Source organism: Dromiciops gliroides, chromosome 4 (assembly GCF_019393635.1).
Source record: "Dromiciops gliroides isolate mDroGli1 chromosome 4, mDroGli1.pri, whole genome shotgun sequence".
NCBI lineage: Eukaryota > Metazoa > Chordata > Mammalia > Microbiotheria > Microbiotheriidae > Dromiciops > Dromiciops gliroides.
The window spans coordinates 291,487,757-291,514,573 of NC_057864.1; the positions used below are offsets into that span (position 1 = coordinate 291,487,757).

General features: G+C 36.3%; 1 pseudogene; it reads left to right on the forward strand.

Moving 5' to 3' along the window:
• Window positions 1-26,326, forward strand: part of LOC122755039 — a 39,049-nt pseudogene extending 12,723 nt beyond the window's left edge.
• The last annotated feature ends 491 nt before the right edge of the window (window positions 26,327-26,817 follow it).

Below are 26,817 nucleotides of genomic sequence, written 5' to 3' on the forward strand. Positions count from 1 at the left end.
GGTGGCACTGTAGATAGAATGCTGGACTTGGAGTCAAATCTACTCCAGACACTTAACGTCTTTCTACCTCAGTTTCCTCAACTATCAGATAGAGATAATAATAGCATCTACTTCATAGGCTGCTGTAAAGATCAAATGAGGCAATATTAATAATGCAATTAGCAGAGTGCCTGTCCATAGTAGGTACTTAATAGATGCTTGTTCCTTTTCCCTTCCCTGTTTATGAGTATCTTTGGATATGACCCTCAGAGGATTTGGGTCTGTAGCTCATGAACCCCTTTGGCAGTCTGATAAAACTTATGGATGCTTCCCAAGGAAAATGTTTTTAAATGCATAACATAAAATACATAGGATCACAGAAGAAACCAATTATATTCATATATAGTTATCAAAACATAAAAAGTATACTCACCATAGGTTAAGAAACTCTGTCCTGGAGTAAACCAAGATTAAGGAAGAATATTATTGTAACCAGAGAATCTTGGCTCCTTCCAGTAAATACTTATTCATCCTTTCTTACCCTCTTAACGCACTGGGTCAGAAAGAAAACCACATATGTTCTTTGTTCTGTAGTGCCACTTTAACACCTTCCTTCAGATGCCATCATTAAACACTCCATCCTGTTTTGAGGTCCTTACTCACAAGGTAGACATTTATTAAGGTAGTTTACCCATCAAATAGTCATTCTCTCACCTTTTTCAAGGAGTTTAGTACCTGATTTACAGTCTTCTCTCCTCCACAATCCCTGCTGTCATACTTATGGACAATAATATACCTGTTAAACACCCTGGGGTTCCCAGCTTTTCAAACTCAGCTCTCATTAGCTAAATCTTCACTCCATCTCATATATCAACAATGACGGGCATAACTTTGAGCTTACCATTATTCAAAACTGTTTCCTCAGTGATCTTAAACTCTTCAATTCCTCTTTCAGATCATAACCCCCAATGTTTCAATTCCTCCTGTCTCACATCTGTTTATTTATCTATCTATCTTTTTATTTGTTTGTTTGTTTGTTTATTTATTTATTTGACTTATTTATTCTCACCATTCCCTTCTCTTTTCTCCCAGACCATCACCTTTATTCTTGCTTCATTTTCCTTCACTGACTAGACATTATAATCAACCAGTGTACTGTATACATTCTCCTCCCATTCAGTTTCTTGTTCCTTTGTCCTCTCAATGTCTTGCCAAGCCCCAACCCTAAATTTTCATGTCCTCTGTCTTGTTTGTTTCTATTTATATGTTGCTTTATCCCATAGTCATACAAAATGGGTCTAGTACAATAACAACCACCACCACATTAGCATTTATATGTACTTTCCAGTTTGGAAAGTGCTTTATAAATACTATTTCATTTTATCCTTACAACAACAGTGGGAGGAAGGTGCAAGTTATCCCTATTTTACAGTTGAGGAAAATCGAAGTCAACAAGTAAAATGACTTGCCCAGGATGCCACAACTAGAGAGTGTCTGAGACCAGATTTTAATTCAGGTCTTTTCTGACTAGCTCCAGCACTCTATCGACTGTCACCTTGCTGTCTACTACTACTAATAGCTAGCATTTGCATAGCACCTTAAAGTTTGCAAAGACCTTTTTTTGTGTGTGTGTGTGAGGCAATTGGGATTAAGTGACTTGCTCAGGGTCACACAGCTAGTAAGTGTCAAGTGTCTGAGATTGGATTGGAACTCAGGTCCTCCTGAATCCAGGGCCAGTGCTCTATCCACTGTGCCACCTAGCTGCCCCACAAAGAACTTTATAAACATCTCATTTTGCCCTTACTACAATCCCGAAATTTATGTCATCTAAATCTTGACTGGTGGTCATTGCCAAATGGCAAACCTTTTACATTTCCTTGATTATCATTTTTTATAACACTCTCCACAGAAGTCATTTCTCTCTTTTCTTTCAGTCCTCTTCATTTTCTCATTCCCTCCCAACTGAGCAGAGAACAGCACTTATTAATTTGCTAAGAAAATTTAGATCATCCAGATGAAATTGCTATTGTTTTCTATAAATGAAAGCCCATCTACATTGTTCCTCTTTTTCTCTTCTTTTGCTCCAATCTCTGAAAAAGGTGTCCTTTTTACTAAGGTCCCACCCCCTACTTAGCCCTTGAATCCATTCCCTCCTATCTTCTCTGGGAGCTTGTCCCTTCATTCCTTCCCTCCAACTTTTTCTCACTTTGAATCAATTTTTAATCTACTGGCTCCTTCCCTGTTACCTACAAATGTGCCCAGGTCTTCCTTATTCTTAAACAACTTTAAACAAACAATTCTTTTCTTTTTTTTTTTTGGTGAGGCAATTGGGGTTAAGTGACTTTCCCAGGGTCACACAGCTAGTAAGTGTCAAGTGTCTGATGCCAGATTTGAACTCAGGTACTCCTGACTCCAGGGCCGGTGCTCTATCCACTGCACCACCTAGCTGCCCCTAAACAAACAATTCTTAAACTCTTCATTTAACCCTGCCATCTCCTTAAGCTAGATTCCTATAAAATATGTCTCTTTATAGTCAGGCTAGTGGAAAGCATTCTATGATCATTGCCTCTACTTCCTCACCTTCCACTCTTTTCTCCAATACTTGCTATCTAGCTTCCCATCTCATCACTTAACTGAAAAATGCTCTTTCCATGGTTACCAATAATCTCTTTGTTTTGTTTTTGCAGGGCAATGAGGGTTAAGTGACTTGCCTAAGGTCACACAGCTAGTAAGGGTCAAGTGTCTGATGACAGATTTGAACTCAGGTTCTCCTGACTCCAGGGCTGGTGCTCTATCCACTGCACCACCTAGCTGCCCCTAAACAAACAATTCTTAAACTCTTCATTTAACCCTGCCATCTCCTTAAGCTAGATTCCTATAAAATATGTCTCTTTATAGTCAGGCTACTGGAAAGCCTTCTATGATCATTGCCTCTACTTCCTCACCTCCCACTCTTTTCTCCAATACTTGATATCTAGCTTCCCATCTCATCACTTAACTGAAAAATGCTCTTTCCATGGTTACCAATAATCTCTTTGTTTTGTTTTTGCAGGGCAATGAGGGTTAAGTGACTTGCCTAAGGTCACACAGCTAGTAAGGGTCAAGTGTCTGATGACAGATTTGAACTCAGGTACTCCTGAGTCCAGGGCTGGTGCTTTATCCACTGCACCACCTAGCTGCCCCAAAATTATAGTCTTAAATAATTGCCTAGATCACTAAGAGGTTAAGTGACTTGCCTGGTTTCATATAGCCAGTATATGCCAAAAGTAGAACTTGAACTCAGGCTCTCTTGGACTTTTGAGTCCAGCTCTCTTTCCATTGTTTCACAATGCCTCTCTATTTCAAGGCAAGTTATTGAAAATATTTTTGAAAACAATATAAAATCTTTTCAGAATATCCCAAACTAAATTTTATATGGGAGTAAAAATAGCATTGCATTTATTTAATGCAATTTCTTTTAGAAATTAATTCATTTTCTATAAATGTTAGCTTTAGCAATCAGAGAAGAGAAAGGAATTGAAGGAATTAGAATAGGCAAGGAGGAAACAAAACTATCACTCTTTGCAGACGATATGATGGTATACTTAAGGAATCCTCGAGAATCAAGTCAAAAATTACTTGAAACAATTAACAACTTTAGCAAAGTAGCAGGATATAAAATAAATCCACATAAATCATCAGCATTTCTATACATGACCAACAAGAGATAGAAAGAGAAATTCCATTTAAAGTAACGGTAGATAATATAAAATACTTGGGCGTCTACTTGCCAAGACAAACCCAGGAACTCTATGAACACAATTACCAAACACTCTTCACACAAATCAAATCAGATCTAAATAATTGGAAAGATATCAATTGCTCATGGATAGGCAGAGCTAATATAGTAAAAATGACAATACTGCCTAAATTAATTTACTTATTCAGTGCCATACCAATCAGACTACCTAAAAATTATTTTATTGAGCTAGAAAGAATAATAACAAAATTCATCTGGAAAAACAAAACATCAAGAATATCCGGGGAAATAATGAAAAAAAAACTCACAGGAAGGTGGGTTAGCGATACCAAACCTGGAGCTTTACTATAAAGCGGCAGTCATCAAAACTATCTGGTACTGGCTAAAAAATAGAGTGGTAGATCAATGGAATTGGCTAGGCTCAGGAAATGCAGTAGTAAGTGACACTAGTAATGTAGTGTTTGATAAACCCAAAGACTTCAGCTTCTGGGATAGGAACTCAGTATTTGACAAAAACTGCTGGGAAAACTGGAAGATAGTATGGCAGAAATTAGGCATAGACCAACATCTTACACCTTATACTAAAATAAGTTCAAAATGGATACATGATTTAGACATAAGAGGTGATACCATAGGTAAATTAGGAGAGAAAGGAATAGTGTACCTATCAGATCTTTGGAAAGGAAAACAGTTTTTGACCAAACAAGAGATAGAGTATATTATAAAATGCAAAATGGATAATTTTGATTATATTAAATTAAAAAATTTTTGTACAAACAGAAGCAATGCATCCAAAATTATAAGGGAGGCAGAAAGCTGGGAAACAATTTTTGAGACCAGTACTTCTGATAAAGGCCTCATCTCTAAAATATATAGGGAATTAAATCAAATTTATAGGAATCCAAGTCATTCCCTAATTGAGAAATGGTCAAAGGATATGAACAGGCAGTTTTCTGATGAAGAAACCAAAGCTATCTATTCCCATATGAAAAAATGCTCTAAATCTCTAATGATTAGAGAGATGCAAATTAAAACAACTCTGAAGTACCACCTGACACCTATCAGATTGGCTAAAATGACAAAAAAGGAAGATAATAAATGTTGGAGAAGCTGTGGAAAAATTGGAAGACTAATGCATTGTTGGTGGAGCTGTGAACTGATCCAACCATTCTGGAGAGCAATTTGGAATTATGCCCAAAGGGTGATAAAGCTGTGCATACCCTTTGACCCAGCAATTCCACTTTTAGGTCTTTTTCCCAAAGAAATCATGGAAGGGGGAAAGGGACCCACATGTACAAAAATATTTATAGCTGCTCTTTACGTGGTAGCAAGGAATTGGAAGTTGAGGGGGTGCCCATCAATTGGCAAATGGCTGGACAAGTTGTGGTATATGAATACAATGGAATACTATTGTGCTGTAAGAAATGATGAGCAGGAGGAGTTCAGAGAAACCTGGAGGGTCTTACGTGAGCTGATGATGAGTGAGATGAGCAGAACCAGAAGAACATTGTATCATCAACATTGAGTGTTGACCTACTGTGATGGATTATATTCTTCTCACCAATGCAATGGTACAGAAGTGTTCCAGGGAACTCATGATAGAAGAGGATCTCCAAATCCAAGAAAAAAAAAAAAGAACTGTGGAGTATAGATGCTGATTGAACCATACTATTTCTTTTGTTTTGGGTGCTGGTTTTTTTTTTTTTCCATTTTGAGGTTTTGCATCACTGCTCTGATTTTTTCTCTTGTAACAGGATTAATGCAGAAATAGGATTAATGTTATTATGTATATATATATGTGTGTGTGTGTATATCTATCTATCTATCTATATGGATATGGATATGATATATAGATATAACCTATATCAGATTACCTGCTGTCTAGGGGAGTGGGGAGGGAGGGGAGGGAGGGAGGGAGAAAAATCTGAAATTGTAAAGCTTGTATAAACAAAAGTTGAGAACTATCTTTACATGTAATGGAAAAAATAAAATACCTTATATGTAAAAAGAAAAAAAGAAAAAGAAATTAATTCATTTTAATAAATAAAGCTCAATTAGCTTTTTTATTTGTAAGGATGTACTTCCCTTGAAACACATAGCAAATATTTTATCTCGTCTACAATTACTTTACCATGTTTTTTTGTTTTTTTGTTTGTTTTTGGTGAGGCATTTGGGGTTAAGTGACTTGCCCAGGGTCACACAGCTAGCAAGTGTCAAGTGTCTGAGGCTGGATTTGAACTCAGGTCCTCCTGACTCCAGGGCCAGTGCTCTATCCACTGCACCACCTTGCTGCCCCTACAGTTACTTTAAATGGAATTTCTCTTTCTATCTTTTGGCTATGCAATAATTTGGAAGGGAAGCAAAGTGGCACCATAGTGGATAGAGTGCTGGGCCTATTGTCAGAAAGACTCATTCTCCTGGGTTCAAACCTGGCCTTACTGTGTGACCCTGGGCAAGTCATTTAACCCTGTTTGCCTCAGTTTCCTCATATGTAAAAAATGAACTGGAGAAGGCAATGGCAAACCACTCTAGTATCTTTGCCAAGAAAATCCCAAATGGAGTCACAGAGAGTCGGACATGACTGAAACAAGTGAACAACAAAAACAGTAATTTGGAGCTTCAAAACTTGATCATAGATTCAAAACTGAAAGAGATTTTAGTAGTCACCTTTAGTAAGTCCAACTCTTTCCTTTTGCAGATGAAGAAACTGAGGTGTAGAGAGGTTGACTTGAAGGATCATGGATTTAGAGTTAGAAGGGATCTTGGAGGTCACTCTCACTTTAACAAATGAGAAATGGCAGCTTAAGCAAGGTAAAACAACTAGCATGTTAGAGGAGGACTTGAACCCAGGTCTTCCCCTTTGTAGTCCAGTTCTCTTTACACAACACTATGGGCAAATAGCTAGTAACGGAGAGAGCCAGAATCTGAATTCTGTTTCACCCTCTAATCCACCCTCCTTTCCACTGCACTCACACACCTGCTTTTCCATTGAGTAATGAAGTTGCAAACATCAGCTGGGACCATTTGAAAATATAAGTGGCCTGAATCATATTAAAATACATGGGTCCTCAATTCTAAATTCAATAGAACAAATATACTGATCTGGGTGTGGTAGCAGGCAAGGAGAGCTAGGATTCTCACTGATTATAATCTACAGCCAGCACATCTCCTAAATGAATAGGAGATGAAACAATAAAGAGTGCTCAACTGAGATGAAGGCAGACATTTCAATTTTCCCTTTGCTACATTAAACAATAGAGTTGGCAATTTAGAGTGACAAGATGAGAAAGCCAAGTAAGAAATAATGACTTGAAGTATGTGGCGTCAATAATTAAATCCTGACCCTATGTCAGGGCTCAATCCTCAAGCCTTTGGGCACATGTAACTCACTGAATTTAATGGCAGATTTTTCTATGAAAGGACTATACAACTTGGTTTTCTATGTTCATTTAAACACACTCACTCACAAAAACACACACAATTGATTTATATTTAGAAAGAAATGGCACCTTTCAAAGGGAAAGCATAAATGAATCATCAGACTCTCAAAAATGTATATGGTTTAAGTATCTTTTAAAAAATCTTGAAAGTTAAGTTGTTCCAGTATTGCATGTTAATGAAATGTGAATCTAATGAGTGGAGAGCAACTAATTAAAAGACAATGTAGATAATTTCCAGGTGTGCTTCATGTAACCTCATACTCCTTCTCTCTTCTGCCCTGGTCAAATGACATCTGGAATATTGTGCTCAATTCTGAGGACCTCAGATTTTTTATTGTATTTTTAAAAATAAATTTTATTATTCTCTACCTTTTTTTCTCTCATAAGCCACTTATAGATATGCATTTATTCTCCACCCCCTTTAACTGAACATTCCTTGGTAACAAAGAAAAACAGCTAGGTAAAGTAGTTAAGAGAAAGAATTCTAGTTGATACATCTGATAATATTCATAGCATTCTGTCTTCCTATTTTCTTCTCTACCAAGAGAAGACTGCTGTTTCATTCCTTGTTCTTTGGAACAATTATTATTTTATTTTTCTATTTTAAAAGTTTTTGGGGTGCCTTTTGTTTTAACAACAGCTGTTTCTGGATACTCACTTTCATGAGCCATTCCTAGTAGCAAAGAAATACAGTTAAGCAGCTAAGCAAAATAAGCACAAGAACCAAAATGGACAGTTTATGCACCATTCTATACCCATAGTCTAGTCCTCTCCAAGTAAAGGTTGGGAGATACATTTCTTTATCTCTTATGTAGGGGCAAGATTGGTCATTCAAATTATATATAGCATTCTACTTTATTATTGTGTTCATTGTGCATATTGTTTTCCTGGTTCTGCTGACTTCACTTTGCCTTATTTCATAAAAGTCTTCTGGTTTTCTGAATCTCACATATGTGTCATTTTTATGGTACAGTAAAATCACATTGCATTCACATTCCACAACTTGCTTAGCTATTTCCCAATCAATAGAAACCCACTTTGTTCCCAGTTTCTTGAATATTTAAATATACATAGGATTTTCTTTCAGTCTTTGACCTCCTTGTGGTATACACCAAGCAGTAGACATCTTTTGTCAAAGGGTATAAAAAAGTTTAGTCACTTTTCTTACATTGTTTTATTTTTTATGTTGAAAAATCTTTTTCAGGAGGGTTGGTCCAATTTACAGCTCTACAAATGGGTTATTGGTATTCCTGCCTTCCTGCACCCCTCCAATATTGAGCATTCTGTTGTTTGTAATCATTGTCAGTTTTCTGGGTTTGAGGTGAAATCTCAGAATGGTTTTAATTTGTATTTCTCTTAATATTAGTGATTTTGAGAAATCTTTAATATGGTTGTTGATAATATATGATTCTTTTGGTAACTTGATACCCTTTGACCACTTGTTTATTTAGGAAATGCTTTTGGTTTATGTGTTTGTGTTAATTCCCTATATCAAATCCTTATCGGAAACATTTGATGTGAAAATAGTTCTAATCTAAAGTTTCTAATGGTTGCAACGATTGTGTTTTGCAAAAGTTTTAAAATTTTCATGTTGAATTTGCTTGTGTTCTCTTTTATGATTAGTTTTATCCTTTTTTCAGTTAAGAATTCTCTCCTATTTAGCGTTGTAAAAGCAATCTCCTTCCATTTGAAATTTAGTGCAGTGTTTAATGTAAGATGCTGATTTTACTCTTTTCTGCAGACCTATTTTTCAGCTTTTTCAAATATTTGTAAAATGTATTTTATTATTTTTTATCTGTTTAATCGCTATATTTAGCATTTTAGAAATATGTGAAATAACATTAGGAAGAAAAAGAACATATATAGGGTTGTTGAAAATTAAATACAGTTTTTATCTGCCTATCTCCTATAAAATAATAAACAGATCAGATAAATTAATTTTATAATATCTCCTACAAAAATTAATAATAATAAACAGAGACATATCTTTCACAGAACAAAATCAGATCAGAGAACATAATGTTTTCTACAGGATAAACCAGATTAGAGACAGACAGAAAAAAACCATAATACCAATTTATTTTTTGTCCCAAGAAGAAATATAACATGATCATGCTGGAGATCCCCTCCTAAGAAGGGAGCTCAGAGACTTCCTCTTTCTGAGGGTATATAAGGGTTTTTTTGTCCATTGGTTACAGAGTGTTATTAGTTTCAATAGTATGCTACAAATTCAACCTAGAAGCAAAAGCAGTTTTAACAATTTCAGTTATAACAAGTTTGGAGGAAATACAGAAGCATCATGATAAGATTACAGGATTCCAAAAAAGGGTTTGGCAAGGATGAGGATACCCAGATGTCCTCAAAAGACAGATACTTAATATCCTGAGGAAAGAAGTCACCAGGTAGGGACTTTTATCAGCTAGCTTCCTGGGTTCAGTTTGGAGTTCAGTTGAAGGACATTTTGCTCCTATTAACCTAGAGTTTCATAAAAAATACTTTTGGATAATAAGGCATCTCCATCAAATTCAGGTGATCCATACATTCATATTAAGAGGGTCTAGTATGGGTTGTGTAGTGTGTTAAGTGCTCTTTACAAATATTATCTAATCTGAACCTCGCATCAACTGGCAAGGAAGGTGCTATTATTATTATTTTCATTTTACATATGAGGAAACCGAAGCACAGAAGTCAAATGACTTGTGTAGGGTCATATAACTAGTAAATGTCTAAGGCTGGATTTGAATTCAGGTCTTCTTGACTCTAAACCCAGTACTGTATCCACTGTGCCACCAGCTGGCTGTGCTGGGAAATTTGTATATTATTTAATGTTTCCACTTAGAAGACATGATAAGTCTATCAAACATTACTTTTTTTTTTAAACAGCCTTTTCAGTGCCAAAGCTTCCTTTTTGCTTCTGCTTTATTAGATTTATTTAGTTTTGGAATGAGGACATTAAAGTCTCTTAAATTATTGTTTTATTTATGCCTTTTCTCTCTTCTTTTGCAATTCTGGCTTTCCCCTTATGAATTTAGCTGTCATTTTACATATAGTTTAATAATGATATTGTTTCATTATCCGTGGTGCTTTTAAGGATAATGTAGTTTCCCTCTTTCTCTCTGAAAATTAAAAATTATTATTTTTGTCTTATCTGATAGGATAGTTGTGACTCTTGCCTTTTTGCAATAACCTACAATATAGTAAATTTTATTGTTTTTCTTTGTTTTCATTCTGTCATTATTTTTATATGTATTTCTTGTATGTACCAAATTATTATGCTTTATTTTCTTCTCCATTCTGTAATTACCTTTCATTTTATTGAGCTTTTTAATAAATTCATATTTAAGATTGAAATTGTAAGTTTGTATTTTCTTCCATTTGTTCCTTTTGTACTTAGTTTTATCCTCTTCCCACCAGGCCATAGAGGCAATAGTCAAATGCTCCTTTTTTGCACACATAGCAGACTCTACCAGTAACTCTCTATGGTGATTGAAAAGGGACAGTTCCATATGTCTCTAGCCCTCATGAGAAGGAGGGGCTACTATAGGACTATGGAAGAAAAGTTGTCCCCCAGAATAAATTTCTTCACTACACAGTCTAAACCATGCACTACCTTCTATAGAGTAGTGATCTAGGAAAAGAGATAACTGAAAAGTGTGAGAAAATTATTAACAATGGATTTCTAGGAAAGATCCAGACATTAGTTTAGTGGCTCTCTCTCCTTCACCCCCAGAAAATTTAGTTCCTGCCTGGGATGATTCCAGGTGAATGAAGGAAATGCAGATTGATTCTTTTGTTTAGCTATGGGAATAAACACACCTAGATCTTTTGTATACTCTTTAGACCACCCTCAAGTCATGTCAATCAATGGAACTGAATGATGCCATACCAATTAGCTTGGATCAATGTATGGTCACCAACCTCTATCTAAGGAGGATGAAACCCCTGGTCACACAAGAGTAAGCCTCTTTTGTTCTCTTCTTGCTTTCTCTTGCCTCTCTCTCTTGGCTTCCTGAACCCACTCCCTTGGCTCAGAATGATCTGTTAGGGGTTTGTAGGTATGTATGCCTGACAGCCTAAGGCTATGAGGAAATTAGGGAGATGCATGGTCAATTCTTTACTGTTATTAATTAATAATAATGCTTACTTCCAAATCGGTTGCAACCACCATTAATATATAAGCAGCAATAATTTTAGAAAATAGTTTAGTAACAATAATTTAAAAAACACAAAAGATACTAATGACAAATGACTAAATTTATATTCTTGGGTCAGAAGACGAAAAGCAGTTTTGTCTCTTGCATCCAAACTATTCTTCAAGAATCCCAACAAAAACTAATCTTCTTGTAGCAAGTTGTTTGACTGATATTTTCTGAATCTATTATCCTAAATTGTCATATACTCATTACAAACCCAAGGGCATTCTTTTATTGATGACAAGGTAGCTAAAGGTTTTGGAAGATACCAAATTCTCTACGATAAATGGGTATATTTTACTTATTAGAGAATTTAGCTTGGAATATCTTCTACCATCTGATTTGAATTAGAATTTTGCAATGAAATTTTTATTCAACTTTTTAGAAATGTCTTCTCAGTGATCAACAGCAGCCACAGTAGGGATGTCCAAATACACATGCTAGAATTGATGAATTCTAGCATTGTGGAAGTTGATAGAGTAACACGAGAATTGTTGGATTGGATTCTGTTCTTATGAACTGACTTTTGTGCACATAAAGACTTAAATATTTGATGTTGTAAGAGTACTATTTTTTTTTGGAAGAGTACTATTTTTTTTTAAGTCCAGACTGTTGAGGCATGTATTTGTCAATTTTTAAAAACAAGTTTTGGTATTGGGAAAGTCTTCAATAAGTGATTTATCCAAACATACATTTGGTTTGATAAACATTTTTGTCATAAATTCTCATTTACTGCTCTCTGTCATGATACAGCTTGAATTCAAACTAAAGAGCAATGATAGAGAAGGGCACTTTGCCATGGTTCGTTTGCTAGCTAAATTGCTTCTGAAGAGTCTGATTTGGCAACACAGATTTGGCCTCTTTGGCAGTGTTTTCTTGGAAGATGTAATGATATTCATGTTTCTTGTCAGGTTAGAAAGTGTGAGATGTGCCAATCACTGTTTATTGAATCACCAATACTTAACAAAGGGCCTTGTGGAATACTTGAAGCTTGGATTTCATTATCCAAAAGAAGCTAATTGTCATGATGTCATTGTTATAATAATAGCTGGCAAAAGAGACCTTTCATTATTCAATGAACTGTTACTTGGCTTTGGAAGGGAAAAAAACATTGGGAAAATAGTAGAGAATCCAAATAAGAAGCTATGATAGGTTTTGTCAACTTTATAAGGAATATTCTCTTCATGTAGAAGATGGATAAAGGATAAATATGTGCATCCATATCATCAAAATAGCGTGGATGAACAATTTTTGGTAGAGAACATTTTGCTCATTACTGTGTCTCTCACAATCTTGAAACTGTTGAATAAAATGTTTTATATAACTTCTAGCTTATATCTGTTATGGGGAAAGCACATGGGTCCTTAGGATTCCTCTGTAAAGAATTATACTCTCGCACAAGTCCTAGTTAGGAATAAAAGAACAGGTTTATTGGATATCAGAGAAACTGGCCAGGAGGAAGGTTTAAAACTCTTTCCTCCCCAACTAGACTGGGGAGGGCCCTTTTATAGGGCCAAGATGGTGTTGGTGAAATGTCCCTTATTGGGTGGTGGGTTGGAGGTAGTCTGGTGGTAGGTTGGGGGTAGTCTGGTGATGGGAGGTTGCTCTGTCCTGGTGGGTTGCAAGCAGTCTCATGGGGGGCAGTTACTCTATCCCCTCCTGGTGCAGCCATGCCTAACAGGATTACCTCATCTAGGGGGTGAGGAGGACTGGAATGAAGGGTGGTGGTCCTGGAGCTAGCTCAGTCTGATTTCCGGTGCTGTTTATCTTTCTCGGTGTGTCTGTCCTTTGGTTTAATTTCAAGGAAAAGGTTCTTTGATCTCTACTGAAAACTCCTGAGGTTTCAAGGAAAATGTTCCTTGACTTCACCAGACAATTTCTGGTGTAACCGGGGCCCATAATCCTCCCATAACAGATCCAAATACTGAAAAGATGCTCAAATAAATGTGCAAATGTAAAAAGTCTTTTGTTACATCTTTATTGTATAGCCCTCACATGAAAGGTAAAGTTTCTGAAATATAAATGTTGAGGCCACCTACCTATTCTAATTCTACTCCTATGTTAATATATTTCTGATCTTAAACAACCATCCATAGAAAATATTGAGTTACTTAAAGTGGAGCGTAGATTTTGAGTCCCTAACTATTCATTCAATTCCCCTCCTTCCTCTTCCCTGACTTTTTGTTCTTTTTAAACATCAAGTTGTATACTTCCTTTTGCAGCCCAAATCTCTTTTTACAGATGAGGGAATGAATATCCTGGAGAGTTAAGTGACTTGTGCCAGGTTACAGCCAGGTGTTGAAAGAATTGGGAATATAAACCAGGTCTCTTGACTTCTAGGTCAGAGCTCTATCCACAGATCGATGCATTTCTGCTTGTCTCCAGCACCCTTTCTAATTTGAAGTTTTTAATTGGCTGTGGGCTGGGAAACCAAATCGCCAAACTTGTTTGTTTGTACAAAGTGGGAATAAATAGGGAATGAGTGTTTCTCCTTCTGGAATAAAGTAAATGGATTTTGTAATAGTAATTTTTGGAATGGCTCAGTGCAGTGGAAGCCACTATATTCCTTAGGCTTCAGGTTGACAGAAAGCTAACTCTTACATAAGTAGGACATTATTGAAATGACCAGAAGTGATAATCCCCATCAACCCGTATAAGTGGCACAGAGGACTTGGAATTGGAGCCTCTAGGTTTCAATCTTGGCTGTGTTATTTAGTACCTTTATGTCTTTGAGCAAATTGGTTCATTTTTCTGGGTGTCAATTTTCTCCTATGTAAAATAAGAAGATTGGATGATCTCTAAGGTTTCTCCTTCCAGCTCCAGATTTTCTGAATGAATATTTACTGAGTGACTTACTGTGTGGATCAAGTCTGGTTATTTAAAGATGAAATCTAATTCTTGTGGGATTCCCTCTGTCTTTGCCTCTGTATGGCTCGCTCTCTGTCTCTGTCTCTGTCTCCGTCTCTGTCTGTGTGTCTTTCTGTCTGTCTGATTAGCATGGGAGCTTTGATTTACTCAGTTTTCAAGAGATCCTTCAGTATCAGCCTCTCAGATAGCAAGGACTGCAGTCAGGTTCTATCACCCTCTGCTGGGTTGTTTTTTGTTTGTTTGTTTTTTTAAAGTGAATTAAATGGAGACACAACGGGAAGAAAATGATATTAATTAGTTATTTATGCCATCTCTTCTTGTGTGACATTTATATTCTTCTTCAAATCCTCCATAGCAGTTGCAACCAATATGCTAGAGGTCTTCCTATAGCTCTTTTGATATCATGCAGATACCAATGGGTCAAGAACACAGAACAAGGAGCAATTCATGGAAGCTGAAAAGAGGCAGATTTAAGGTTATTGTAAAGGGAAAAAAGAACACCTTCCTAACAATTGTGAACTTTGCAAAAATATGAAGAACTGCTTTGGGAGGGTGTGGATTCCTTCTCATTGGAGGTCTTCAAGCAAGAGTGGATGACCACTTGTTAGGTAAATTGTAGCAGGGATTTCTTTTCTTTTCTTTTCTTTTTAAAAAATTTTAGTGAGGCAATTGGGGTTAAGTGACTTGCCCAGGGTCACACAGCTAGTAAATGTTAAGTGTCTGAGGCCTGATTTGAACTCAGGTACTACTGACTCCAGGGCCAGTGCTCTATTCACTGCACCACCTAGCTGCCCCAGCAGGGATTTCTTTGTCAAGTCTACTGAGGTCCTTTATAACTCTGAAACTCCATGATTCTGAGCACATGGGCTATTTATCATTAACATCATGTGACTGTCCCACTTCCTTTTCTAATCAGACAGTTCTCTGAAGAGATACTTTGCAGTGTATCTCCTACATAGTTCTTCAATAGTAATATGTCTCAATCTACTAACATACTCCTTGTTCCTTTCCAATGACATCTAGGGAATGAAGAACTTTAATTCTTCAGGGGTCATGGAAGAGTGTTGATGTTAAAAATTCAGTAGCAAGCATTTACTAAGCACCTGGATACTAGGAAGATATACATCAATACATATGCATATATATAAATATATATATATACACATATATACATATATATATATATACACATATACATACATATACACATCCAAATATTCAAACACATATACACACACATACAAAGAATGAAATAATCCCCACTCTGAGTGGGAGACTTTTTGTTTCTGGGGTAAGTTTGAAGTTCTTAAAAATACTACACTTCCCTAAAAGTTATATGACTTGCTTCCACCTTTGTGAGGAAAACAACTTCTGCTCAATAATTCTCTGGAACTCAATAGCAGTGATGTGTCCAAGGCTCATTGTCATTCTCGCGAGAATGGGCAGCCCAGTGTGCAGCTGATGGATGCAAAGAATGGGGACTCACAGGCCCCATTTTGACCCCTAGTCCCTAACTCGAATGGACCTTCCCCTTTTTTCATTACTGGTCTGCATTACTCAAGGATTACAATCTATGTGCAAAAACTAGCTAATCAGAATGCAGTATTCCTAACCCTAATTTCCATAATTATTCTTTGGGTTCTTAGCCAATGGGGGAGGTGACACAGGGACATTTCTTCAATCTTCTATTATATGGACACAGCCCAGGGGAGGACCTAATTGAGACCATCTTAGGGCTCCTTGAACCATGTGATCTTGTATGCTGGAAGGGAAGGAAGGGGACTGAAACCTTTTTCCTCAAACAGGTCCAGAGGAATGTAATTTGAATGGTGACTATTATATTCTTATTGAGAGACCACCACTCCCCATTTCCTCACACCCTTCCTGTTTATTTCTGGTTCCAGTTCACCATCCATCCACAATGTCTGTCTAAGATTTACATTCTGATGGGCCATTTCCATTTGTCATCCATCCAGCACTGATGAGGTCACAGTTTATTTGGTTTAAAAGTATGTGAACCTCCCTGAACACATACTCTATTCTAGTTCTAGACATCTCACTATCACAGGAATACACTATGCTTATTTTTGTCTGTCTGCATTTATTATAGCCCCTCCCCCCACTTAGAATGCCCTTCCTTCTCATTCCCATTTATCTTCATTCTTTCCATCCTTTACCATCTCCATTCATTTCCCCTGATTACTGGCATCCTCATTTCTCTCCCTCTCTTCTGAATTGGTAGTACCTATAGTCACAGAATGAAAGAATTGAAAAGGACTTCAGAAACAATCAATCTAGTCTAACCTGTATCTCAAGAAGGACCTCTTCTATATCCTTGATAAGTGCTCATTTAGCCTCTATCTAAAAGCTCTAATGAAGATGAACTTACTTCCCAGAGCAGCCTATCCCACTTTTAGACAACTTTAATGCTTAAGGAATATTTTCCTACATCATGTTGAAATTTGCTTCTTTAATTTACTTTCCCGGACAAAATAAAACACATCTTATCCATTTTCTACATAATAACTCTTCAACAACTTGAAGGTGGCTTTACTTTCCCCATTCAGTCTTCTTTAGAATAAATACCAACTTCCTCTTTACCACCCAATTCCTTCAAACAAATTTTGTATGTCATGGTCTCTAGTTTCCTTATAATCCCTGATTTCTTCCTTTGGATATTCTCTAGGTTGCCTGTACTCCTTAAAACCGAACCATTCAAAGGGCAGCTAGGTGGCGCAGTGGATAAAGCACCAGCCCTGGATTCAGGAGGACCTGAGTTCAAATCTGACATCAGACACTTGACACTTACAAGCTGTGTGGCTCTGGGCAAGTCACTTAGCCCTTATTGCCCTGCAAAAAAACAAACAAACAAAAAACCAATGAACCATTCTGAACTGAAAACAGTACTCCAATTACTGTTTGACTATGGTAGAGTATATACTGTTGGCTCCTTCATTTTGGATACCATGTCTTTCAATGCAGTCTAGGATAAAATTAGCCCTTTTGATTACTGTTTACTCTTTTTTACTCATTACAACTTTGAGGTCTTTTTCAATGGAACTGTTATCCAGCCATGCTTCCCCCATCCATTGTCTAGAAAACTGAATATTTTAACACTGGGCCTGAATTATACATTTAACCTTATTAAATTTCATTATATAAGATTTGAATTAAGGGATGAAAAACCATTTAAGTGTTCACTATTTCTTTTATTATTACCATATGCAAAACATGGTGTTAAATGAGGGGAGGAGGGAAGGATACAAATTGAAAAGCAAGATAGTCCCTATCCTCAAGGAGCTTGCATTACAATAGGGTGAGACAATACCTTTTGGAGGCTTTAGGATTCCCAACTCTCCCTGTCTTTTCTTTTCTCTTTAGCTTCATTGCATATGAATGACATTATTATGGGAAACCACCAGTCTCCCAACTTGGTCTAGAGGTTGGCTTTGAAAAAGTATCACTTGAACTGCAATCTACAGGATCTCTAATTCATCTCAAATTCATACCATGTGAAGATTAGTTGAAGGAACCAAAGATGCTTAGGTCAGAGAAGACTTGATAATTTTCAAGTGTTTGAAGGGTTGTCAGAGAGAAGAGGAAACAGACTTTTCTATTTGACCCTCAAAGGGCAAAACTGGGAGTAATGGATGGAATTTGGATAAAGGCAAATTTAGGCTTTGTCAGTCAAGGAGCATTTAAGTACTTAATACATGTCACACAATGGGCTAAATCCTTGGGACACACAAAACAAGGGGCTTTCAGTAAGGCTGAACTTCACAACTAGAATACTCCAAAAGTGGAATGGAATACATCAGGAAAGCATGGGTTTGCCCTCATTGGAAGTCTTCAAGCAGAGGTTGGAAAACCACCTGATACATATATTGTAGTGGGGATTCTGCTCTGGTATAGATTAATCTAAATGGCTGCCAAGGTACCTTCCAACTTTGAAATTCCGTGATTCTGTGAAATGTTGTTACCTCTTCCACTGAGCTCCTTCATTTTGGATACCATGTCTTTCAATGCAGTCTAGGATAAAATTAGCCCTTTTGATTACTGTTTACTCTTTTTTACTCATTACAACTTTGAGGTCTTTTTCAATGGAACTGTTATCCAGCCATGCTTCCCCCATCCATTGTCTAGAAAACTGAATATTTTAACACTGGGCCTGAATTATACATTTAACCTTATTAAATTTCATTATATAAGATTTGAATTAAGGGATGAAAAACCATTTAAGTGTTCACTATTTCTTTTATTATTACCATATGCAAAACATGGTGTTAAATGAGGGGAGGAGGGAAGGATACAAATTGAAAAGCAAGATAGTCCCTATCCTCAAGGAGCTTGCATTACAATAGGGTGAGACAATACCTTTTGGAGGCTTTAGGATTCCCAACTCTCCCTGTCTTTTCTTTTCTCTTTAGCTTCATTGCATATGAATGACATTATTATGGGAAACCACCAGTCTCCCAACTTGGTCTAGAGGTTGGCTTTGAAAAAGTATCACTTGAACTGCAATCTACAGGATCTCTAATTCATCTCAAATTCATACCATGTGAAGATTAGTTGAAGGAACCAAAGATGCTTAGGTCAGAGAAGACTTGATAATTTTCAAGTGTTTGAAGGGTTGTCAGAGAGAAGAGGAAACAGACTTTTCTATTTGACCCTCAAAGGGCAAAACTGGGAGTAATGGATGGAATTTGGATAAAGGCAAATTTAGGCTTTGTCAGTCAAGGAGCATTTAAGTACTTAATACATGTCACACAATGGGCTAAATCCTTGGGACACACAAAACAAGGGGCTTTCAGTAAGGCTGAACTTCACAACTAGAATACTCCAAAAGTGGAATGGAATACATCAGGAAAGCATGGGTTTGCCCTCATTGGAAGTCTTCAAGCAGAGGTTGGAAAACCACCTGATACATATATTGTAGTGGGGATTCTGCTCTGGTATAGATTAATCTAAATGGCTGCCAAGGTACCTTCCAACTTTGAAATTCCGTGATTCTGTGAAATGTTGTTACCTCTTCCACTGAGCTCTCCAATTCCCCAACTCATTGTGAGGAAAAAAAAAAGCCTTTCTTCTACCTCAACACCATAAACCACCATCTTTACATCTTTCTAATATAAATCATTGTTGCTTACTTTGTTTTATTGTTATCTCTAAGTCTATTAACTCCCATTAGTAGATTGTAAAATCCTCCATGAGGGTAGGGATTATCTTTTACAAACTTGGTGTTTTCCCTAATGTCTAGGCATAGTGCCTTGTACACAGTAAAACTTAATAAACATTACATAATGTTAATATAAATATATGGATCACCTGGATTTGATGGAGGTGCATTCTTATCCAAAAATATTTTTTATGAAACCCTGGATTAATAGGAACAAAATGTCCTTCAACTGAACCCAGATAGCTAGCAGATAAAAGACCTTACCTAGTGACTTCTTTTCCCTCAGGATATTAAGTCCCTATCCTATGGGGACATCTCAGTATCCTTGTCCTTTCCAAACCCTTTTTTTTGGAATCCTGTAATTTTATCATGATGCTTTGGTATTTCCTCCATACTTGTTATAAGTGAAATTGTTAAACTTCCTTTGCTTCTGTATCATACTATTGAAACTGATAACACTCTGTAACCATGGACAAAAAACCTTATATACCCTCAGGAAGGGGGAGTCCCTGATCTCCCTTCTTAGGAGGGGAATCTCCACATGATCATGGTTTCTTTCTTCTTGGGACAAAATTGTGTTTTTCCTATCCATTCTCTGATCTGGTTTCTGTGAGGTACCTACTTCTGGTAGGAGAGGCAGAAATAGCTTTCTCTGATCTGGGTGAACAAATTGTAGAAGATATTATTGATGTCTCTGACCTGTTTATTATCTTGTAGGAGGATGGGTATGAAAACTATATTTAATATTCAACAATTAAAATTATATTAAATTTTGTATTACACTTGAGTAATATGAAAAATGCTATAAGAATACAATGCGGGACCATGGATAAAGCACCAGCCTTGGATTCAGGAGAACCTGAGTTCAAATCCAGCCTCAGACACTTAACACTTACTACCTGTGTGACCCTGGGCAAGTCACTTAACTCCAATTGCCTCACCAAAAACAAAACAAAAGAATACAATGCAAACTTTGATCCTCAATTACCTCAAAGAAACTCTCACTGTCTCCTAAATTGAAGATTTAAAATTCAAAATTCCTAATTAAGTGCTTTTAAAAATACTAATCTCATTTAGAATGAACATTTCACTTGTGTTGGTAACCCTAACTTAAAAGTTTTCCCAGTTTGTTTTTAGTTTCATGGCTTTTCCCACACATACACACTATTTATTCTTTATTAGCATTTTATTTACATATCAATGAACACTATGTTAGACACAAAATTTATAACTGTTTTGGTAAGAGCCAGTAACACTATTCTTCAGAAGGAGATCAAAGCTGCTTATTCTGGTTTAAGTACTCAAAACTGTTAGAAGTTGTAAACATACTTGGCTTTAAATTATATACATAGTGTGAGAATTGGATTTGCACCCCCTACTGGAGAAATACTGTAGGGAAGCTCCGCCATGAGGAGAAGCCATGTGATTTACAAGCTATGGGGCTTTAGTGTCCGGAAGTTGGCTGATGTCCCAAAACTTGCATTATGTAGAGCTGCCTGTTAGTTCTGTCAATCAGGTCTGCCAACCAATTAGCTTGGAGCCATGTGTGTGTGGACAGTCTCATTTCCTGTTGGAAAGGAGGCTTCTGGGAGTAAGAAGGAGCGAGGGGGCTCTCTTTTGCCTGGGGCCTTGGCTTGGCTGGAGCAGAGATGCTGGCTCTCTTAGACAGATAGATGAAGGAATCTTGGCCTCTTTCTCTCTGATCACTAGATTGTTTTTTTTTTTTGGGGGGGGGGGTGAGGCAATTGGGGTTAAGTGACTTGCCCAGGGTCACACAGCTAGTAAGTATTAAGTGTCTGAGGCTGGATTTGAACTCAGGTCCTCCTGAATCCAGGGCCAGTGCTCTATCCACTGTGCCACCTAGCTGCCCCTGATCACTAGATTCTAATGCACCTTGATAAAATGCTTAAAAGTCTAAACTCTTGCTAAAGCTTCTAATTGATGGTGACCACTCATTAGATTTTTAGACAGTCTAGTTAGAATTTTAGCCCCTTACAGACAGCTATATTACAATAGAAATGTTTTGGAAATGATATATCCAAAAGGAGTGGGCAATATAATTTAACATTTAATTATGTACTGCCTTGAGCTATTTGATATACATTATCCTTGGGCTCCCTCAACTAAATTGGAAATTTCTATTGTCTAGTACAATGTTGCATTATAGTATAGTCTTCAATAAATATTTCTAAATGAACTATTCTATCAAATTTTGAACTAATCTCAGCAAACAGCATGATTTAAAATGCTGTTTTTAAAGTGATACATTAAAAGTAATACCAATTATCCTTACTTGCTAATGAAATTATAGTTTACTTAGAAAACCCTAGAGAATCAGCAAAGAAACTTATTAAAGAGTCAAACTCACTTTAAGAGTAGCTCACTGTCACTATCTACTCTAAACAGGAAAGTAAATGCTAAATTACACATTTTAAACTTAAAATATTGAGCAAGTGGTAGTTGTGGTCTTTATTGTTTCTTTACATAAGGGATAATTGGTACATGTTTGTAAAATGCATAGAATATTTTAGAAGTGGGGGTAAAATGGTTCAGAGTTTGTGGTTTGGTTGTCATTAGGTAGCCTAGAACATTAAGATTGAGTTTCGGGGGCAGCTAGGTGGCACAGTGGATAGAGCACTGGCCCTGGATTCAGGAGGACCTGAGTTCAAATCCAGCCTCAGACACTTAAACACTTACTAGCTGTGTGACCCTGGGCAAGTCACTTAACCCCAATTGCCTCACCAAAAAAAAAAAAAAGATTGAATTTCAGTTGAAAGTCTTGTTTCTACTATCAATAAACCAACTAAATTCCTTAGACTGCTTCAGACTAATCTCCTAACTTTATTTTCTTATTATTAGGGAGTTCAAACTGATTAACAGATGTGTTAGATCCTATGAGACAGAGCTGAATGTGGTTGTGTTAATGAATTTATAGGATGATAAGATTATTGAAAGTTCTAGAAGATAAATTAAAGCCCTGTTCCTCCAATTAAATAAGTTTCCAAGGTTAAACAGATAGTAAATTGAAGAAGCATCATCTAATTCATGTCCTCTGATTCCAAAACTAGCTCTTTTTCTACTACACTGTTATCCCCCCAAAACGAAGATAAATTTTGTATAATCACAAATAAGGGTCAGATCTACATATTCACAGTTTAACATAAATTAGGGATAAATAGAATTGTCATGTATAATTATATAAAATTATAAAATTTAAAAATTATACATTTTAATTTGTTATTGTTGTTGTTCAGCCATGTCTGACTCTGCATGATCTCATTTGGGGTTTTCTTGGCAAAGATCTGGGGATGGTTTGCCATTTCCTTCTCTAGCTCATTTTACAGATTATGAAGCTGAGGCAAGCAGGGTTATTTGCCCAGGGCCATACAGCTAATATGTATCTAAGGCCAGATTTGAACTCATGAAGATGTAACTCTATTCAAGCACTCTATCCACTGCACTATTTAGTTATATAAATTTAAATTTTAAAATTTTCATTTAATCATGCCCTGTACATTTGAATTATTAAGTTATAAATATAAAAAATTAGAATTACATACAATTATGAAAAAGACATGGTATGAACTGATGCAGAATGAAATGAGAAGAACCAGAGTGACATACACAGAGGGATAGGAGCTGTTCCTTTTTTGTCTTTTTATCCACAGTGACCAGTACATTGAAGTCATTTAATAAATGCTGTTTGAAATCTAAATAATGGATTAAAAAATGTAAAAGTTAAGAAGCTCAAAAACTGATCAGAAGTAGTTTCATATCCATATATTTTCTTTTAATATGAGTTTTCTAATATATTAAATGGTCTTATACCTGTAAGAATAGAGAATAACCAATATTAATGAGCAATTTAGGTGAATATGAAATAGTAAAGAAATCATTTGTCATTGTCCTACAGAGAAATGGCTCAATGATGGGGGAATACTTTCCCCTGCAGGTATGATCCTCACCTACTGTTCTAGTGGGTGCTGCCATCCTTCCTCCTCCTACAAGGATGGGTAGATTACATAGCTCAGGTAAATTAGCAATAATCATTGTTTATTATATACTTTGCATTTTTTGAGTTTCTCATCAAAATAATTCTATTTAATCATCATCACTGTCATCAAAGACTGTTTTGATCCTTAAGTGTGTGTGTTGTGGTACAAAGAGAATTACAGAGAATTGTTCTCTCACTAATTATCGTAGCCTACTGAAGAATCAATGAGAAAAAAAATGTTTATTTTAACAGGTCCTGAAGCTGAGACAGAGAAAGATGAATGAGTCTAAGGTCATGTAGGAGAATGGAAGAATCAGATCATAAATCCAATTAAGATAGAGCATTAGAAGAGATGGTAGGTAGAGAAAATGAATGTTAACTAATTGAAAAAAATAAAAGTTTGTTCATTCCAGAGATGGTGATGGTATGCAATGGAACTTCTAAAATTGAAATTGCAATCCGGTGTAACACCTCTCTCTCTCTCTCTCTCTCTCTCTCTCTCTCTCTCTCTCTCTCTCTCACAACAAAATTCCAGGTTATTTCATGAATCTTCATTTATAAATATGATCCTGAAACACTGCAAGTCCTGGTCCTGACCTTTAGAAACCAGAAAGATGAAATAATGTTCAGAAAAATTCTGGTGTTGCTGTTGCATGCTCTTCTAAAATTGGTAACTGATGTATAGTAGTTAAGCAAGCTGAGAATCTGTGAGGCAAGGTAGTACAAGTTAAGTAGATGGGAGTCAGGACGACCTGGATTGAAATCCCTCTGCACTTACTAGCTGTGTGACTCTGGACATGTCATTTAACTCTTCTCTGCCTCAGTTTCCTCATATGCAAAACAGGGAAAGTAACTGTACCAACCTCACAGAATTATTGTGAGGATTAAATGAGAATATATGTGAAACTCTTCATAAAGCTTAAAGTGCTATATAAATGCGAGTTATAAGTGCTATTTATTGTTATCAATCATGTGTACAATCGGAGAATTGAGCCTATTATTGTAACTAATAACCCATTCCTCTAATGTTTGTGGATTAATGTTTTTCCCCCTGTATTTGATATAAGTATATTCAACAAAATCAGGCCATTTCTGCATTATTTAGATTTGTTTTTCATTAACTATGAAAATGTCTGATTCATTTGAAGAATAGTGAACAGTATTTTATGCCCTTGTTTGGCACCTAATCATGTAAGCAATAAAAGGAATATGTTTTTGTTTTGTTTTGTTTTTTTGGGGGGGAGGTTCTTAAGCTGTCTGGTAGAAACAATGCAGTTTTATATTAAATTTTGTTTTATTCTTTAACAAAGCATCCAGATCCTCTGACTGTCCAATCCTCTGGATATTTACTGCAAGGTTGAAATGGCTATCATTGCTCTGTAGAATTTGAATCAGCTAGAGAACTAGAGTGCCCTCTGTTGTAATTTTTCCTTCACTACAGTCAAATATCTTGTTTAAAGACTGGGGAATCATAAACCAGACATTGACTCTCGATATAATTCAATTAAATTGATGAATTCCTCTCATAAGTAAAAGTGTTAGTACCTCAATTTGGGAAATTACTCCAATTTAAAAAATGTATATGTATGTGTGTTTGTGTGTGTATGTCTATAATTTAGTTAAGGCACTTTATAAATATATCATAATTAAATAATAGTATGAAATATTCAAGTTTAATTTGCAAAATAAAACTGTATGAAAACATTTGACATTGGTTGAAACATAAGGCCAAGGAATATTATCCAAATTTTTTATGAGAGTATGTTTCTTTAAAACTCCTGAATTATTCTGAGATGTAACTAATTTAAATATTTAGTCAAATAAGATCAGAGGATCATAATAGGATTACAGATTTTTGAGAGTTCAAAGAGACCTTTGAGTTTATCTAGTTTAACTCTCATACATTTATACATGAAAAATTTGAGGCCTGGAGAGGTTATGAAACAACCCATCTTTGCTACCATTGCCCTCCATTAACATGTCACATTTTCCATGTTGCTAGTAATTGTATATGTATATAAGTATTATCACCACCATTTTGAAAATGATGCTGAATCTCAGAACATAGGATTAGAGATGGAAGAAAGCTTCAAAGTCATCTGTTAGCATCAAACTCAAATGCAAATGGATCCCAGAAGCACAACTGATTTAGGAAACCACCAGTTGTTTATTCTTCAGTCATTTCAGTTGTGTTTGCCTCTTCTTGGCAAAGATACTGGAGTGGTTTGCCATTTCCTTCTCCAGCTCATTTTTTTTTTTTAGTGAGGCAGTTGGGGTTAAATGACTTGCCCAGGGTCACACAGCTAGTAAGTGTTAAGTGTCTAAGGCCGGATTTGAACTCAGGTACTCCTGACCCCAGGGTCGGTGCTCTATCCACCGCATCACCTAGCTGCCCCTCTCCAGCTCATTTTACAGATAAAGAATTTGAGGCAAGCAGGGTTAAGTGACTTGCCCAGAGTCACACAGCTAATAAATGTCTGCTGTCAGAATTGAACTCAGGAAGATGAATCTTCCTGACTCCAGGCCTGGCACTCCATTCATGTGACACTAATTAGATGGCAAGGCATTTGATTACATTAGGAGCCATATTACTCCTGCACTTTACCTGTGCTTCATTGGATTTCTTCACTTTGACATTCAGAGCACTAGTCAGAAATCACATTGTGTCAATACCCTCCTTGGGCCCTTGAGAATCATGTTTGAACGTTATCTATTTCATGTTGTATTTTAATTCATTTTGATAAACATTTCCCAATTACATTTAAACCTGGTTTTAATAATACACTCAGGAGTTTTACTGGCCACTTGCAACCTGGGGCAACAAGTTTGACATCTTTGAAATCCTCTAATTTTCAGATGAAGAAGTTAAGGCTCAGGGAATCTGAGCAACTTCTTCGAGACCAAAGTTATATAGTCAAACCCAAGTTCTCCAATTGAAGCATTCATATGCATGTACACACAGACATGCACACAAATATATACATATGATTTCTATATACACATAAAGAAATGTTTATATAACATGTAGGGAGGGGAAAATTGGGGTGGAAATACTTGTGATTTTATGCATCTTTCTGTTATGGAAAATCCTCCAGAAAATGTAAATAAGCAACTCTTCAGCTATTTATTTTATAATCATTCAGTTTATTATCTTTGAAAATTGCCTGGGACACAGAGAGGTTAAGTGATTCACCTATAGTCACACATCGAGGAAGAGTCAAGGGTAGGATTTGAAACCAGCTCTTCCTGACTCCAAGGCCAGCCCTCCATCTACTTCATTAAGCCTGTAATCTGTATCTTGAAAACTGACAGAATGAGTAATCATTATGCATGCTATTGTCCTCAATGAGAAGGCCCCAGATTAGCTCCCATTTGTTTAGACTGACTATAGAAACAAATAGGCATTAAGATTCTTTTTCGTTCATCTT